This window comes from Bos javanicus, chromosome 3 (assembly GCF_032452875.1).
Source record: "Bos javanicus breed banteng chromosome 3, ARS-OSU_banteng_1.0, whole genome shotgun sequence".
NCBI lineage: Eukaryota > Metazoa > Chordata > Mammalia > Artiodactyla > Bovidae > Bos > Bos javanicus.
The window spans coordinates 27,346,934-27,366,114 of NC_083870.1; the positions used below are offsets into that span (position 1 = coordinate 27,346,934).

Consider the following 19,181-nt stretch of genomic DNA (forward strand, 5'->3'; position numbering starts at 1 on the left):
GGGAGAACAGATGTCTGGCCAAGGGGAGCCAGTCCGGAGGAGGGGCTGCCTCCTCACCAGCACCTCAGGGAGTGGGAGAGCACTGGGGAAAGTCCGAGGAGCCCTGACTCTCTCATCTGACACTGTCTTCTGAGCAAAAGCAGCTCCTGACCTGGCCCCTCTGTGACCTAGTAGACAATGACATCTTACTGCACATTTCTCTGCAACACACTCTGTTCCATTTCCTCTGCCTCTTCTTGGCTGGAGTCCTCAACTATCAAAAGCCAAATGACTAGAAGAATTAAATAATAATTGAGGTTAAGGCTGTGAAATGGGAGCCCTCCTCGCTGCCAGCCCTGAACCACTGTCTCTCTTGAGCAGCATCTCCTAATGGTCAGTCAGGCTGAAGGCCCACGTCTCTCAAACCTTGTCCACCTGCTCAAGCCCCACTCGCTTCTCACAAGTTTACTCTGCATCCAGGCTCTTCAAGAATCAATGGAAGAACTGGCTAGAATGATTACTCTTCATTCTGGGTTTCATAAGCTCTGTTTGACTTCGTGTTCCTCCTGCCTGAGGAAAATGCTATTTTATCCCAATTTTCACAGTTTGACCTTTGGAGTAGCCAGATGGTCCCTGTGGCATTTTGTTGCTTTCCATGGTTTCATTTGCCTTGAATTTGAGCTGTTCTTTTTCAGAGGCAGAAAACTGTTTTCACTTCCTTCAAGGAGAAAGTCCCATAGACTTCAAATATTGGGAGTCCCCTTGATATGGGAATAATTTGCTGCTGTTGTTGTGTAGTCACTAAATCGTGTCTGACTCTTTGAGACCCCATGGACTGCAGCCCACCAGGCTCCTCTGTCCATGGGGTTTCCCAGGCAAGAATACTGGAGTGGGGTGCCATTTCTTTCTCCAGGGGATCTTCCCAATCCAGGGATCAAACCCACCTCTCCTGCATTGGCAGGTAGATTCCTAACTACTGAGTCACCTGGGAAGCTATGAAGCACAATAAGGAACAACAAAATTCAAGAGTAGGTTTTACAGTAGCTCCTGCCCAGGGTCTCTCAACTTCAGAAGGGGTGAGCTCCCCTTGTCAAGAGGCCACAGATATTGTACTATTTGGTATGTGATGTGGGACAATGTTACCAACTGTTACTGGTTAGGTCCTATGAGAAAACAGCCTAAGAACTGTGATCTTGTATATTCCTCCCAAGAATTCTGAGCAGAAGCATTTTTCCCCTTTTCCTCCTAGAGGAAGAAACTGAAGTTCAGAGTCATTTGGTGATTTGCCAGGGTCACATAGCTTAAATAGAGTCCCAGACTATCTCCTACAAAACCCCAATGCCTCTTCCTGGATGAATGAGGTGACACCACAGACTAAAGAAATAAACAACTCCTTAGTGGATTTGCAGATTGAGTGTTCAGATAGACCCAACTTGCCACTCCCATGGGTGCAAAATGAGTGTGACCCAGCCTTCTGGTTCACTCACAATAGAGGCGCTGTGCCAACATGGCAAAGAGATGGTGAGTCTCTACCTGCTGTAGATAGCATCCCTGCCCTGACCTTAAGTCCCATGGAAGTTTATCAAACAGGATTGAAAGAAAAACTGAAGGAAGCTGCAAAGTCCCTTTCCAAGGCTTCGAAATTCAGGGCTTTAAGCCAAAGGCCACTTGTTCCCACTTTAAGCCACTTGCTCCCTGTGTTGGCAGACCTAATTGGTAGAAGACCATTGTCCTTTGAGGCTACATGGGCCCTAGTCCCAGAGCCTTTCCCTACTCATAACAACATGGCCAAAGGACGGCACGGGGTTACTGTCCCCTTGAAACACCTTCCTGTGGGTAATGATAGCAGCAGTTGCCATTTAGAAAAGCACCTGGCAGGCTTGGCTTTTGACCCCATGGTTTCTATGAAAAAACTAGAATGCAGTCTCCTGAGGTCCAACTCGCCCAAAACGTTATCAACATTAATTTGCAAATAGAGTTGACTCTCAGTTATTCATAGACAAAAGGTTCAATCTTTACATTCTCTTACTCCTCCTCACTCTTTTTCTCCCTTCTCTGTTCCAGCCGCCTTTTGGCCCTCCTCATTAATACACCCACCAGAGCGGGAATAGGCAGAGGGCTGGCGATCAGCCAGTGTTAGGGCCTGTTAGCCATCACAGTGGAGGGTTTGTTCAAGGAACAGGTTGAGTGGAATGTGTATTTCAAGTTTTCCTGCTAAATTCATTCCCCCTTATGGACAGGAGACAATAGTCTGGATTTCTTTGATCCCCTCTGCTTAGTCTTACCAGGAAAAGAAATAGAAGAACTATAATCCACACCCCCAAAACCAGTTCCCAGGTGGCAACTAGATGGGTTGAGAGGGTAGGCAAGCCCTGTGTGGCCCCATCTTACAGGCCTAGGATACACGTGTGTATTTACTCAGAATCTTTAGAGGACTGTCTCTTGTGGTAGATGGGAGGAAAAAGGGTTTTGGGATAAAGGAAACACTCAAGAGCTTTCCTTTCTTGAGTGGTTGGAGTTTGAGTTTTCCAAATCAAATAAATGAGCAAATAAAATATGAAAAATATTTTTAAAAATTCGAATTCAAGGAATCCCCTGGAGGTCCAGTGGTTAGGACTTTGAGCGTCCCTGCTCCTTGGATGAAAAGCCTTGACCAACCTAGATAGTATATTAAAAAGCAGAGGCATCGTTTTGCTGACAAAGGTCCACTTTGTCAACAAGGTCTGACAAAACTATGGTTTTTCCGGTAGTCGTGTATGGATGTGAGAGTTGGACCACAAAGAAGGCTGAGTGCAGAAGAATTGGTAGTTTCAAATTGTGGTGCTGGAGAAGACTCTTGAGAGTCCCTTGGACTGCAAGGAGATCAAACCAGTCAATCACAAAGGAAATCAACCCTGAATATTCATTGGAAGGACTGATGCTGAAGCTGAAGCTCCAATAATTTGGCCACCTGCCGTGAAGAGCTGACTCATTGGAAAAGACCCTGATGCTGGGAAAGATTTATGGCAGAAGGAGAAGGGGGTGACAGAGGATGAGATGGTTGGATGGCATCACCGATTCAACTGATATGAGTTTGAGCAAACTCAAGGAGATAGTGAAGGACAGGGAAGCCTGGCATGCTGCAGTCCATGGGTCGCAAAGAGCTGAACACAACTTAATGAGTCAACATTGGGGAACTAAGATCCTGCAAACTGCATGGTGTGGCCAAAAAATAAATAACCAGTAAGTTTAAACATAAATTAAAAATTCTAGTTCACACACTGTAGCAGTTATCACGTCTTTCCTGGCAAACAAGATAACTTCCCAGGCTTAGGATATATTTCCCCCAAATAATACCATAACTTCTCCTTATGTTTTTATAATAAATCTTACTTATATTGACACATAAGTGCCTGTTTCTATGTTAATTGATATATATGAAAATATACTTTTTAATCTTTACAACTCCATTGGGGTAGATCAGTTCAGTTCAGTTGCTCAGTTGTGTCTGACTCTTTGTGACCCCATGGACTGTAGCCCACCAGGCTTACCTGTCCATCACCAACTCCCAGAGCTTGCTCAAATTCATGTCCATCGAGTCAGTGATGCCATCCAACCATATTATCCTCTGTTGGCCCCTTCTCCTCCTGCCTTCAATTTTTCCCAGCGTCAGGGTCTTTTCCAATGAGTCAGTTCTTTGCATCAGGTGGCCAAAGTATTGGCGCTATAGCTTCAGCATCAGTCTTTCCAATGAATAATCAGAACTGATTTCCTTCAGGATTGACTGGTTTGATGTCCTTGCAGTCCAAGGGACCCTCAAGAGTCTTCTCCAACACCACAGTTCAAAAGCATCAATTCCTCGGCACTCAGCTTTCTTTATAGTCCAACTTAGACATCCATACACGACCACTGGAAAACCATAGCTTTGACTAGATGGACCTTTGTTGGCAAAGTAGTGTCTCTGCTTTTTGATATGCTGTCTAGGTTTGTCATAGCTTTTCTTCCAAGGAGCAAGTGCCTTTTGGTTTCATGACTACAGTCACCATGTGCAGTCATTTTTGAGCCTAAGAAAATAAAGTCTGTCACTGTTTCCATGAGGTAGAAACTGCTGTTATTCCTGTTGCAACAAAAGAGACTTAGGGAAGTGAAGTCACTTGCACCCGATTGCTCAGAAATGAAGGGGCCAAATGGCCAGTATCACACAATCAACAGACCTCACAGCTCTTGATCCATCAGGTGTTTCACCTTTTCTGCAGTGTGGTCCATGTTACATGTTTTAGCCTCTTCTCTTGACCAGAACTAAAACAACCAAAACCCCAGTTATATACCTGGGGACCTCCAGGCCGCTTGTCTTCTCCATGTAGCTTCCTGATTTTCAAATGTCTAGCCTGAGAGCTCCTCTGCTCTGCTAGATCTTCTCCCCCATTTAGCAGCGGACTGTGTGCACAGCCTGTGATTCTTATATTTGTCCTTTCTGTATTGTTAGGTCTTACTTTCCTATTCAACTTTTTCTATGTATATATCATCTCATTGGAGTAAAAGTCTCACAGGAAGGGATGGTGCAATGTGTCATACATGCTGTAATTTGTCACGGTTCTTACCATGATACTGGACAGAGAGTAAGCCTGTAACACCTATTTTATGATTATTTAGCTGATGGATTCAAAGTAGAAACCTTTCATATATTTTTCATGGCATTAGTGGTAAAGAACCTACCTGCCAGTGCAGGAGATGTAAGAGACATGTGTTTGATCCCTGGGTTGGGAAGATCCCCTGGAGGAGAGCATGGCAACGCACTCCATTATTCTTGCCTGGAGAATTCCATGGACAGAGGAGCATGGTGGTCTACAGTCCAGGGGGTCACAAGAAGTCAGACACGACTGAAGCAACTTAGCAGGCACACAGACATGGTGCTTAACACAGCACTAGGCATATAGTAGTAAGATGGCTAAATTGTGTTTCAGTGGGGGTCGGGGGGTTTCCGAGGAGCTCAGGGTTTTTTTTGTCTCACCACAGAAAGAATTCAGTGAGAGGCATAGTGATAAATAAGAAGTGATTTATTAGAAAAATACAACTTACGAGGCTTACAAGTGGGTAGGCAAAAGGGCACTGCCCTGAGAACTTAGTAGGCTAGAGTCTTATAATCAAAGGAAAAGTGGGGAGGGGGAGAAGATCACCTTCTTTTTCATTCTTGAGTAGACATCATGCTACCATCATTAGCTGCCCTTCAGGTTGGGCAGGGTTTTTTGGTCTCTATGTGGCCAAGTCAGAACTGTCAAGGCATTATGGAAAAGTTATTTCAGGTCTCGGTACAATGAGTGTCTTTCATTTTGAAATGTCACTTTCCATAAACTATTGCTTTTACATGTGCAGAGAGCATGTCCTAGGGATCAGTAACACTGAATTCACTGGCCAGGATGTTGGTCTTATCCCACAGGTCTTTTACTATTTGGGGGCACGTCTCATGCTTTTGTTGCATGGTTTTGTCGCCCAGCAAGCCTGCTTGGTTTTGTGGTTAAGCAAACCTGCTTTTTTTTTTTTTAACTAATATATTTATTTGGCTGTTCCTGGTCTTAGTTTTGGCACACTTGATCTTCGATCTTCATTGCAGCATGTGGGAGTTTTAGTTTCGGCATTCAAACTCTTAACTGTGGCGTGTGGGATCTAGTTCCCTGACCAGGGATCAAATCGGGACCGCCTGCATTGGGAGCTCAAAGTCTTAGCCACTGGACCACAGGTAAGTCCCACAAACCTGACTTCTTGAGTAATCATTAATTTACAGGGGTCACCCATATTTTTTCTACTTACAATCTCCTAGTAGGATTAACTCCTTAATTGTCTATTTTATTCCTCTCTGTCCTTATTAATAATGTGGACAAAGAATGTCACCTGCTATATTAATAAGCAAAGGATATTGCAGCTACCAGGCCATCAGTCACCATAGCTGCCCCCAACTGTACACTCTGAGGGGATTCAGGGTGGAGAAAAGTAGGATACCGACTCTAGATAGTTAAGGTGCCTCTGTTCAGTTCAGTTCAGTTGCTCACTTGTGTCCGACTCTGTGACCCCATGGACTGCAGCACGCCAGGCTTCCCTGTCCATCACCAACTCCTGGAGCTTGCTCAAATGCAAGTCCATCAAGTTGGTGATGCCATCCAACCCTCTCATCTTCTGTCATCCCCTTCTCTACCTGCCTTCAATCTTTCCCAGCATCGGGAATAATTTCAATGAACCCAGACTCTTGCTTCTTCTCCTACAAAAAAAAAAAAAAAGCACTAAATTAATTAACTTGAGATGTCTGGCTTTCTTTAATTAACAATAATCTTTTGATGTTCTGACTACCTGTTTGGTTTTTTTTTTTTTGTAAAAACTCCTATACATATTATGGCTCCTCCTTTACCTTTTTGGAACAGTCCTTCAGAGCTATCTGAGAAATCTGCCTTCTAAGCTTAAGTTCTCAGAATGTCTGCTGAATAAAACATGATTCTTGACTTTAAGGTTGTGTATTTTTTTTTCATCAACAGCTTATACTCAGTATGAAATTTTTTAAATCAATTTTTATTGGTTGACTGTTCTCATGTCAGACTACTCAAAAAAAAAGAAAGAACAGGTCTAACAGTTACTGATCTTCTACTCTGTGGTTTACGTGTATTATCTAATTTAAACTTTACAGTAACTATGTGAAATAAATACTGTAATACTAGGGGTCACAAGTGGACCCCAGGCAGCAGGGTGAGGAGACCTCAGGCACCTGAGGAGGTTGGCCTGGGATGATCGAGGACCCCTCTTAAGGACACCCAGGGGGAGTCATGTGGTGGGCAAGAAGTGTCAGGGGTCAGACAGGCCAGCTCCTAGGACCAACGGAGAATCTGGGCTGGGTATCTCAGTCAGCAGCCCCCAGAAGCAGCCATGGGCAGTTTCTGTCCCTGACTTTGGACCTAGTTCTGACACCAGCCCCACACATGGTTAGCCTTTGTCTTTGGGTGATTGTTAGAAACCATTCCAGCCCAATATTTTCCAATTGTTCCGGTGCCTGACCTGGTTCCAGTGGGATAAATCTGTATCAGACCAGAAAGAAGGCTCCCTAGAAATCTGTGGGAATGTAGGGGAGTAGGCCACATAAAGAACAGTAGGATTAAAAAATTTGACAAAGAAAACATTCCTTTACATGGGACGATGCCCTGAAGGCTGGTTTTGAAGCATTTGTGGAGTGGGATTTGTATGGCCCGGGAACACGAGAATTTGTATTTACCCAAACTTCTACAAACTATTCAAGCAAACGTGGCTCGTGGGAGGCTGCCCTAGGGTTCCCAGTCCATCCTGCTAGGTCTCTGCATGCTGACTCAGTACATGCCTGCTCCCATTTCAAGTCCTGAAATTTCCATTTCAAGTCTTAACAGGAAGGCTTATGGGTGAGACAGACTTCTACCAGCAGGAAGGAGGGCTAAGGACAGTGCCTTACTCCAAGCCGCACCCCACCCCACCCCACTCCAGGGTGCATGCCCTTGCACATGAACAATTTCCATTCTCCCCAGAAGACATGGTGCCTGAGCTGCAAGAGAGGGGCCACCAGACTGGACTCTGCAGGTCTTGAGACAAAAGGAAGAGGGCTGGGCACAACCATTACAAGAATGACACAATCATTAAGAACAGGATACCACAAAAACGGGTTAGAACCACTAGATTCAAGATGGCGGAAGGCTCAGCTTCCAGTGGACTTTGAACCTCAATTATGCGCTCACTTTAATCTATTAGCACACGCTATATGACACACCACAGGTGGGGACAGTTCCTATGCCAAACACAAAAGGCCAAAAAGCGAGTGGTGCCCTAATTCCCAGAAATCCTTGCCCTTTCTCCAAGATAGAATGTTCCCCCTCGCCCCCATTAGGCTGTGAAACTACTCAGCCCATAAAGACTAACCACCGCACACCCTGGGACCTCTCACTTTATGAGACGGACCACCTTCTGTCTATGGAATGTGTACCTCCCTGAATAAATCCGTTCTTACTCTACTTCAGCTCACTCTTGAATTCCTTCCTGGGCAAAACCAAGGACTCTCACTTGGTGGCCCATCCCAGGGACCTACCCCAGACCTAGGATATGACCATCCTCTCACGCCTCATTTTTCCTACAACAGTTCCTACCATTTTCCAAGAGTCTAACTTTGGCATCTTCCGCTGTTCACGAGTGCCTGCATATGGTGCATGCTAAGTGGCTTTAGTAGTGTCTGACTCTTTGTGACCCTATGAACTGTAGCCCACCAGGCTCTTCTGTCCATGAGATTTCCTAGGCAAGAATACTGGAGTGGGTTGCTATTTCTTCCTCCAGGGGAATTTTCCCAACCCAGGGATCAAATCTGAGTCTCTTACGTCTCCTACATTGGCAGGTAGATTCTTTATCGCTAGTGCCACCTTGGCTGCATATAGTAGGTGCTTGATAGATATTTGTCTAATAAGTTAGTTAACATTTCAGCTATGTCCATTAACCTGTCCTCTCTGCAGTGCTGCAACTGGCCTGGTGATTGCATAAGTTCTGTAGGCCAGGCGGAGGATGGGAGAGGAGGCTTGGTGGTATGATGCTCCTTGGTTCTCAGGACAAGACAGGGATTGGTTCTCACAGTCTTCCTTCCCTCCAGATGTGGAAACAAGGCCCAGGGAGGTAAGGGGACCACACAATCAGATCCACATGCCTCCACATGTCATGTCCCTTCCTTTTAATTACTCCTGGTGTTTTACCGAATCCTACCTCCTTAGCCTGGCACCCAAGGCCTGTCCAGATCCTTCCCTGGCTTAACTCTCTAATCTGAGTTCTCCTCGTGCTCCACACCCTCCGCTCCTGTTGTCCACTAGTACTAGTACTTTAGAAGTACTTGAGTACTTCTAGTACTTCATGGTTCCTCTAACTCTGTCACCCTTCTCTTTTCTCCCTTCTTCATTTGAAAGTGAAAAGTGAAAGCAAAGTCACTCAGTTGCGTCCGATTCTTTGCAAACCCATGGATTATACAGTCCATGGAATTCTCCAGGCCAGAATACTGGAGTGGGTAACCTTTCCCTTCTCCAGGGGAATCTTCCCAACCCAGGGATCGAACCCAAGTCTCCCACATGGCAGGCAGATTCTTTACCAGCTGAGCCACAAGGGAAGCCCAAGAATACTGGAGTGGGCAGCCTATCCCTTCTCCAGCTGATCTTCCTGACCTAGGAATCGAACTGGGGTCTCCTGTATTGCAGGCAGATTCTTTACCAACTGAGCTATCAGGGAAGCCCTCTTCATTTGAGAAACTCCTCAGTTTGGATTCTGCTGCCATTATCTCCTCTGCAAAGTCTTTCCAGGCTACCTCTAGGCAGGCTTACAGGCAATCTGTTCTTGAGTCTCATAGTGGTTTTCTCTATTGTATACTTAGCACCTGCAATGGTGCTGTGTTTGGGATACCTGGCTTTCTCCCTCTCTGTTCTGGGAGATCTCTGAGAGAGAAAGGATCTCATCTTTCACCCCTACTACCTGCCTGCCATATAGCAGAAGTTCCAGGAATGTTGAATGACAATAGCTACTAGTTCCTCAATGGCTCAGGGGGTAAAGAATCTGCCTGCCATGTAGGAGACTCAGGTTCCCTCTCGGTTGGGAAGATCCCCGGAGGAGGAAATAGCAACCCACTCCAGTATTCTTGCCTGAAAAACTCCATGGACAGAGGAGCCTGGCGGGCTGCAGTCCATGGGGTCACAAAGAGCTGGACACGACTGAGAGACTAAGCATACTTTCAAACCAAGCACTTTAAAAAAGCTATCTTCACTCATCAACAACCACCCTAGGAAGGAGATTATTGTGATGTTTGTTATTTTTAAACTATTTATTGTTATAATCACCTTGACCATCCCATTTGATAAGAGAGCACAAGCCAGAGGGGCTGGAAGGGAAATGATCACACAGGCCACACCTCGATAACCTCCACCTGCCAGCCACAGCCTCTTCCCTCTTCCCAGAACCGCCTTCCTCTCCCACACTCATGCCACGCTCCTTGCCTTCTCAGGAATGTTCCCCCTCTTCACAGCCTTTTAAAACTGTAGCTGTCTCTCGAGACACAGTCACATTTTCCATGATACTTTCTATGCCCTCTGGCCCAAACAGCTCGCTCCTGACCTCCCACAGCATTAATAGCAGCGTATAACACATTCTTTGATTTCTCTCTTAGTTTTGTCATAACATCACATTCTTTCCAACATAATGGATGCTATGTGCTCCTCCAGGCAAGGGTCTGAGTCCTCTGTGTTTTTCTGTCTTCCCTCCTGTGTGCCCAGCAGACTGTTAGGGGCTCAAGAAGTGCTCAGTACATACATACTGATACTTGGAACAAAACACCCAGAAGACTCATTGGATCTTCAGAGATGACTGATGCTATTTGACATCATCCTAACAGTCACACTGGCTGGGGCTCACTACATTGCTAGAAGCATGTATTCTCATCTCGGGGTGCACAGATAGCAGAGCAGGTTGGTGGGTATTTGAGTGTAATGTGAGGTTTTTGTCTGAAGATCTCTACGTAACTGAACTCCTTTTCCCCCTACTTTCTTTGATTTCTTTTCCTGACCCCTGGAGAGAGGATTTGGTTCCATGTAAAAAAGTTAAGCAGGTTGAGTCACACTAGAAAGACACACATAATATACCAAAAAGTGGACTTCCCCGGTGGCCCAGTGTTTAGGAAACTGCCTGCCAACGCAAGGAACGTGGCTTGATTCCTGGTTTGGAAAGTTTCCACGTGCCTCAGAGGAACTAAGCCTGTCCACCTCAACTACTGAGCCCGTGCGCTCTAGAGCCTGTGCTCTGTAACAAGAGAAGTCACCACAATGAAAAGTGGACACACCCAACTAGAGCGTAGTCCTCACCTGCCATAACTAGAGAAAGCCAGAGTGCAGCGATGAGGACCCAGCACAATCAAATATAAATAAGTTAATAAAAATACAAAAAAAGCGCCTTTGGCAAGAGGCCTATGCCTCAGCTGGAGAATGGGATCGTGTGTGCCACCTCTGTCTTTCTGGAGACCTTTCTGGTTACTCGTGATGGCTGAGTAACCCCACAGACCCTCCTTCCAGTCTGTTTGAATGAGCCCACTGGAAGGCCAGGGGATGGGAGTTGAAAGACCACCTGCTATGGATGTGACAGGAGAAGATCTATTTCTCCCCAGATTTCACTCTTCTTACATGAAAAATGAAATGATGAAATAATAATGTCTAGCCTACCTACCTCATAGGGGGCTGTTATATAAATGAGAAAAATATGTGAGAGGACTCTGTGGACAATAAATCATTATATTAATCCACTGGATAAGGATTTATTGAACACTTACCATGCGCCCAACACTGAACTTAGTCAATGGGGATACAACAGAGGGCATTGGGCCAACACTAGCACTTCCTCCTCTCCTGAAACATACTGTCCTGGGGAATGGCTGGCATTCGATGATCACACTATTGGATGATGGGTTATATTATTCAACAAGATATTAGGAAAAGAATGGGATTCCACGAGGCAGCAAAGGGGCAAAGAAAGCAATCATATGACATGTACTATAGCTACTGTTGTAACGTAGACAGCGGTTCTCAAATTTTGAATTGAGAGAGTCACCCAGGAAGCCTGTTTAGCATGTAACTCCCTGGGCCACATCCCCAGGGAGTCTGGTTTAATAGGTTTAGAATCCCTTCTGGGGATATTTACATTTTTAGCATGCTCCTCTACCTCGCTTCTCCAAGTGTTTCCCATACAAATGTCTCTGGGCAAATTTTTAAAGAGTGACAGAATGGTGCCTTCCTTGGAGACTGATACCTAAGGAGGTCTGCGAGGACATTCAGGTGTTTCTAACCTGACTCCACTCCAGGCCATTGTGGAAGCTTGTTTGATGAGCCAACAGGTTTTCCTCTTTGAGTGAGCTAGTTTGAGTTGGGTTTCTGTCACTTAAAAATACCACGTCCTGACTAATTTATGTTCCTTCTGATCTCTGCAGGCGTCTCTCGTGATCCTTGCTAACTGTGTGCTGAACACGCAATGTACATGGGCGAAGTTAAGATTTATTGTTGGAAGCAACATTTAGCATCATTATACATTCTCAGCCTCACCCCTTCATTACAGCGCCTCACATTCAACTCCAGGGTTTTTGTAAGCACTGTGATACATACAAATGCACAAAACAGAATATCAGCAACCAATCTCAAAATACTAATTTCTGACCAAACAAGATAGCTACTCATGTTTGTGACTAGATACAAATCATTTTGATTGCATAATTACTCTACATCACCCCAAACCGCATGTGATGGAGGTTGGGTGTTTGAATTCTGGACAGGCTATCCAAATTTGAAAACTGTCTCTGCTATTCCTCTCTGTTGACTCTGGGATGGTGAACTAAGTCACTTCACTTTTCTGAGCCTTAGTTTCTTCAACTATAAAATGAGTGCAATGAATAAGCCTGGTGTCATAGGTTTGTTGTGAGGGTTAAATGCACTATTGTATGTAAAGAATTTAGAACAGAGACTAGTATCCAATTAGGGCTCAATAAATATTAGTTAACATCATGTGGATTTAAATGGGCTTGCAGTAGCAATCCCTGCATAGGGTTTCCCCAGCCTAATGACCTCTTACCCACATTAGGAAATCTTGTTTGTAATTGCACTTCCCTTTCCCCTGCTTCACTTGACTTCACATTCCAGGATATCTGGCTCTAGGTGAGTGATCACACCATCGTGATTATCTGGGTCGTGAAGATCTTTTGTGTACAGTTCTTCTGTGTATTCAAGTGGGCCTTAGAAAGCATCACTATGAAAAAAGCTAGGGGAGGTGATGGAATTCCAGTTGAGCTATTTCAAATCCTGAAAGATGATGCTGTGAAAGTGCTACACTCAATATGCCAGCAAATTTGGAAAACTCAGTGGTGGCCACAGGACTCGAAAAGGTCAGTTTTCATTCCAATCCCAAAGAAAGGCAATGCCAAAGAATGCTCAAACTACCACACAATTGCACTCATCTCACACACTAGTAAAGTAATGCTCAAAATTCTCCAAGCCAGGCTTCAGCAATACGTGAACTGTGAACTTCCAGATGTTCAAGCTGGTTTTAGAAAAGGCAGAGGAGCCAGAGATCAAATTGCCAACATCCGCTGTATCATAGAAAAAGCGAGAAAGTTCCAGAAAAACATCTATTTCTGCTTTATTGACTATGCCAGAGCCTTTGACTGTGTGGATCACAATAAACTGTGGAAAATTCTGAAAGAGATGGGAATACCAGACCACCTGACCTGCATCTTGAGAAATTTGTATGCAGGTCAGGAAGCAATAGTTAGAACTGGACATGGAACAACAGACTGGTTCCAGATAGGAAAAGGAGTATGTCAAGACTGTATATTGTCACCCTGCTTATTTAACTTCTATGCAGAGTACATCATGAGAAACTCTAGGCTGGAAGAAGCACAAGCTGGAATCAAGATTGCCAGGAGAAATATCGATAACCTCAGATATGCAGATGACACTACCCTTATGGCAGAAAGTGAAGAGGAACTAAAAAGCCTCTTGATGAAGGTGAACGAGGAGAGTGAAAAAGTTGGCTTAAAGCTCAACATTCAGAAAACGAAGATCATGGCATCCGGTCCCACCACTTCATGGGAAATAGATGGGGAAACCGTGGAAACAATGTCAGACTTAATTTTTTTGGGCTCCAAAATCACTGCAGATGGTGACTGCAGCCATGAAATTAAAAGATGCTTACTCCTTGGAAGGAAAGTTATGACCAACCTAGATAGCATATTGAAAAGCAGAGACATTACTTTGCCAACAAAGGTCCGTCTAGTTAAGGCTGTGGTTTTTCCAGTGGTCATGTATGGATGTGAGAGTTGGACTGTGAAGAAAGGTGAGTGCCAAAGAATTGATGCTTTTGAACTGTGGTGTTGGAGAAGACTCTTGAGAGTCCCTTGGACTGCCAGGAGATCCAACCAGTCCATTCTGAAGATCAGCCCTGGGATTTCTTTGGAAGGAATGATGCTAAAGCTGAAACTCCAGTACTTTGGCCACCTCATGCGAAGAGTTGACTCATTAGAAAAGACTCTGATGCTGGGAGGGATTGGGGTCAGGAGGAGAAGGGGATGACAGAGGATGAGATGGCTGGATGGCATCACTGACTGGATGGACGAACTCCAGGAGTTGATGATGGACAGGGAGGCCTGGCGTGCTGCAATTCATGAGGTTGCAACGAGTCGGACACAATTGAGTGACTGAACTGAACTGAACTGAACTTCCCCTGCTAATGAATATTATTTTCCATCTACATCTACTATTTACTCCTGTCTTTGAGAACTTAGGCCTCCTTAACTTCCCCCTTTGCTGCCAAAGGAGTGCCCCTCCTTTTCAGGAACCCCTGAGTCTCTCTGAGGCCCCTTCCCATAACCTCAAGGCTCCACTTTGAGCCTCTCTCACTATGTATGTCTCCTCCATGGCGCTGGGGGCACCCACAGACCACAGAGAAACCCAGCTACACCCATGCCCCTGTGCCTAGCACACAGCATTATGACCACTGCAGCTATGTGCCAAGTGCTAGCTAATGACATGACTCAGCTTTTACTCAATCCCCTGAACTTTGGTTCTTTCACTTGCCCATTGAGGATAACAACACCTACTTAATTGGAGCACTGGAAAAATTGAAGGCAATGATACATGCAAAGCCCAGATTAGTGATCAATAGCATTTACTACTGTAATTATTTATTACCACCATAGGTTGAGAAAATAAACGAAAGATCTGCATTTTCACACACATATGCCAACAAAGCTGACCACGGACCACCAGCCCTAATTTGGAATGATGGAGGCTGCGCTTCAGTGCCTGCATTGGTCGAAAGAACCCTGTTACTAGCTACTACCACCACTACCATTTTGCTCTATGACTTTCTCTCTTCTCCCCTCGCCTCCCCTCCCCTCCCTCGCATAAAATACTCTGAGTGAAAGAATGCTGCCTGCCTTGTCAGTAAACAAAGAATGTTGCAGCCCTCAAGCCATCACATTACAGCCACCCAGACAGTGAGCCCGGAGGGAACTCAGGATAGAAACAGGATGTTCACCACTGAGCCATTGAGCCACCGCAGCCACTCCCCAGTGGCGCACCCTGAGAAGACTCAGGACTGGGAAACACAGGACACTGACCTCAGATAGCTGAGGTGCCTGTCAAAGGAATGATTTCAACAAGCCCAGACTTTTTCATCTTCCCGTAGATGGAAGAGTACTAAATTCATTAACTTGAGATGTCTGGTTTTCCTTAATTAATAGTACTCTTCTGAAGTTTCAACTACCTTGTCTTTTCTGGCAAAACTCCTATATATCCTTGGTCCTTCCTTACCTCTTCGGAGCAGTCCCTTGGAGATATCTGAGAGTCTGTGCCCCAGGCTTACATTCACAGTTTTGTCCACCAAATAAAACATAATTCTCAACTTTTAGGTTGTCCATTTGTTCAGCTGACAACACATAACATTCAAATCACCTTCTTACCCATTTTGGAGTGTAGATTTCAGTTGTGTTAAGTATACAAATATTGTTGTACAACCAATCTGCAGAACTTTTCATCTTGCAAAATTAAACTCTATACCATTTAAACGACTCTCCATTCTCCCCACCCCCCCAACTCCGGGCAGCCACTATTTTACTTTCTGTCCCTAGGAATTTGACTACCCTAGGTATCTCACCAGAGAAGGTGATGGCACCCCACTCCAGTAGTCTTGCCTGGAAAATCCCATGGATGGAGGAGCCTGGTAGGCTGTAGTCCATGGGGTCGCAAAGAGTCGGACATGACTGAGCGACTTCACTTTCACTTTTCACTTTCATGCATTGGAAAAGGAAATGGCAACTCACTCCGGTGTTCTTGCCTGGAGAATCCCAGGGACAGGGGAGCCTGGTGGGCTGCCGTCTATGGGGTCGCACAGAGTCGGACACGACTGAAACAACTTAGCAGCAACAGCAGCTGCAGCAGCAGCAGGTATCTCACATAAGGGGAAATTACATAATGTTTGTCTTTTTGTGACTAGCATAATGTCACTTAGCATAATGTCCTCAATTTTTATTCATGCTATTGCATGTGTCAGAATTTTCTTTCTTTTTAAGGTTGAATAATACTGTGTTGTATACATAGACCACATTTCATTTATCCATTTATCTGTCAATGGACGCTGACCACTTCCACCTTTTGGCTATTGTGACTAACGTTGACATGAATATGAATGTACAAAAATCTCAAGATTCTGATTTTAATTCTTTTGGGCATATCCCCAGAAGTGGAATTGCTGGATCATAAGATAACTCTATTTAAAAATTTCTGAGGAACTGCATTTGTTTTCCATGGCAGCTGCACCATTTCACATTTGCATCAACCGTACACAAGGGTTCTCCACATCCTTGTCAACACTTGTTGTTTTCTACTTTTTAAAACAATAGCCCTGACAATGGGTGAGAGACGCTCCATCCATACCTCACTTTTAACCTTGGCTTTACAGGGGTTCTCTGAACAAGGACGGGCTTCAGAAGCTGATTTTCCAAACACTGCTCCAGGGGAGTGGACAGAGTCTTGACAGAGGAGCCTAAGCCCTATACCCAGACCTTTAATTCATTTACTCTTCAGAATTACCCTAATTATTAGTAATTTCATTTCACAGGTGGGTAAACAGGTCTGAATGATCAAGCGGTCTGCCTGAGGGCACATAGCTGAAAAACTGGAATTTGAACTGGGTCTCACAAATGGTGCAGTGGTAAAGAATCTGCCTGCCAATGCAGGAGACACAAGAGATATGGGTTCAATCCCTGGGTTGGGAAGATACCCTGGAAATCCTGGCAGGCTACAGTCCATGGGGTTGCAAAGAACTGTACAAGATTGAAAAAAAAAAAAAAACTGTACAAGATTGAGCACTAGCACACACTTCACACCACGCAGGTGTGTAAGAATGTCATGTGTCAACATCGACACTATACTCTCAGAGTCCAAGGTGAGAACACGCCCTCTCTGATTCTCTTGAAGCAATACAGCCCCGTGGTCCTGTTCAGCTGCTTTCCACCCCCACCCCCAGCTGTTCAGGGGCCTACTGGGCTGGATGAATAGGAAACAAAGCAGGCTGCATTTATTATTTAACCAAGCTCCCCAGTGCACCTGTTGTGGCATTGGGTGCTGTTTATAATTGCAATAAAATGTGCAGTCCCCAGCGTTAGAGGATTTACAAGAATTTCCTTAAATTCCAAACCTCAGATTGGGGGAGGGGCAGGTGTCAGCCAGCTGGGGTTCCTTGAGTGGGACCTGCTTGCAGAGAAATATGATGCACTGGGCTTATCTTTGCTTGACCTCTGTGCAAACAGCAGCAGTTTAAAGTCTTCTCCCCTTGCAGTGACTGGGAGGGGTCACTCAGCTACACCGTGTTCTGTACAGAGGGACCAAGCAGGAGGCGAGGCAGGATAGACTGCCCCAGATCCCAGCTGGATAGAACTAGTCCCACCTGACCTATACTAAAAGAGTCAGTCAGCTTGTTCTACCTGAATGTCTTTGTCCGGAACACACATATCTTAACTGCACCCTCACAGATTACTGATCAATCAAGGCACAGCCTTAGTAGAAGCGGTGAGAACTTGCAAAGGTGAATACACTGTGCACTCTGACATTTGCCTCCCAGCAGCAGCTTAACACTGCTTGGCTGTCCCCAGGGCTGTTATGTTGTCCACTTATTTCAGAAGTGACCGTCATACTGTGACCAGGTCACAGAGGGGCCAGAGTTCAGCCAAGTGAGAGTGGTGCCCTCAAAGAAGAAGGGGAGAAGGTCCAAGAGGAGCTTGAAAGCCCACTCTCAGGAGCAATGTGGAGTGAGAAGGAAACAGTGAGGGGAAGGCCTGGAGCCTTGACGGGAAGGAAGCTCACTGGAGGTCTTGAAGCCAAAGGATGCTTTGTTGGTAAGGTCCACAGCTGATTTGGTTTGGACAAAAATTGCACACATATCACAGCCCTTGATCTAGAAAATGAGATGAGGGAAATGCAAAATTCTGTTGCAGACATAGAGGAGCTTGTTGTGGGCTTCTATACAAGAGAAACAAGAGCAGAGAATACGTGGTGGGCTACAAAGGCGGGGACTGGCCATGGTTCCAATTTATCAATAAAATATCTATTAAAATCTACTTTGTGCAGGGCTAATGGGAATTTTTAATGTGAACGCAACCCTCAAGATGTATGCTTTTAAAAGATCACATCTTCATGTTCAGAGGCTATATGTATATATTTGAATGGTTGAAAGCTCAGAGAGCTTTCCCTGGTCTCAGAGAGCTTGAGTTCAAGTCCAGATTCACATGTACACTGTGAGTGTGTACGAGTGGCTTACTTCCTATAGTTCTCAGTTTTTAATCTGTAAAAAGGGGTTCAGTGGTCCTCACTGTAGAGCACCAGATACACTTATATGCCACGCTGCTTGGCCCAGAGTGAGCACTCAATAGAAGTCGGTGATTATTACTGGATCTCAAACCAGCATTAATAAAAAAGCAGAGTAGCACCTACTGTGTGCAAGGCACTGGGCTAAGTTACATGTATGAATTCATAATAGTTAATCCTTACGACTATTACCCAGGCAGCTATTATCCCTGTGTTACAACTGAGGAAGGGCAGACACGGCATCCCAGGTGGAGGGCTTGCCCTTCCATCCATCAGACCAAAGCCAGGTGAGCTGCTGGCAAATGAAGCACACATCCCTTTGAATTGGGTCTAGACTTACTGGAGGAAGTACAGTAAGATCCATCACCCCTAGGCTGGTTCAATGGGATGGAGTTGGATCTCTTTAATTCCAATGACTTCCTCTTTCTTGTCATCAGAACTGCACCAAGGTGCCTGAATCTCCCTAGACCTGCTTTTTGCTGCATCCACAGTGGCTCCCAAGAGTGCCCAGCAGCCCTGAGGTTCTATGGAATTAACGTGGAGGGAAAGGAGGTTGAGGCAGGGACATGGAGTGAGAACAACCACTTCATGGAAGGATTAGCTAAGTGAATCAAAGGAAGAAAGAAAAGGACACCCATCTTGTTCTAAACGCGTTCTCACACAGGCTCGGGTGTCTTTACATTCAGCTCCTGTTCAGACCTAGCGACTCAGTAGGACCTTAGCCCCGGAAAGGACTTAGGGGCTGACTGGCCCAGCCACACTCTTTTACTGATGGCTCAGAAAGGTATGTAACCTGCCTGGGGT

General features: G+C 45.2%; 1 long non-coding RNA gene across 1 annotated transcript; it reads left to right on the forward strand.

Moving 5' to 3' along the window:
- Positions 1-5,557: 5,557 nt before the first annotated feature.
- LOC133243322 (uncharacterized) lies at positions 5,558-12,476 on the forward strand. Its single transcript, XR_009735038.1, has 3 exons — positions 5,558-5,695; positions 8,463-8,619; positions 11,954-12,476. It is a non-coding gene; the product is annotated as an uncharacterized LOC133243322 (long non-coding RNA).
- The last annotated feature ends 6,705 nt before the right edge of the window (positions 12,477-19,181 follow it).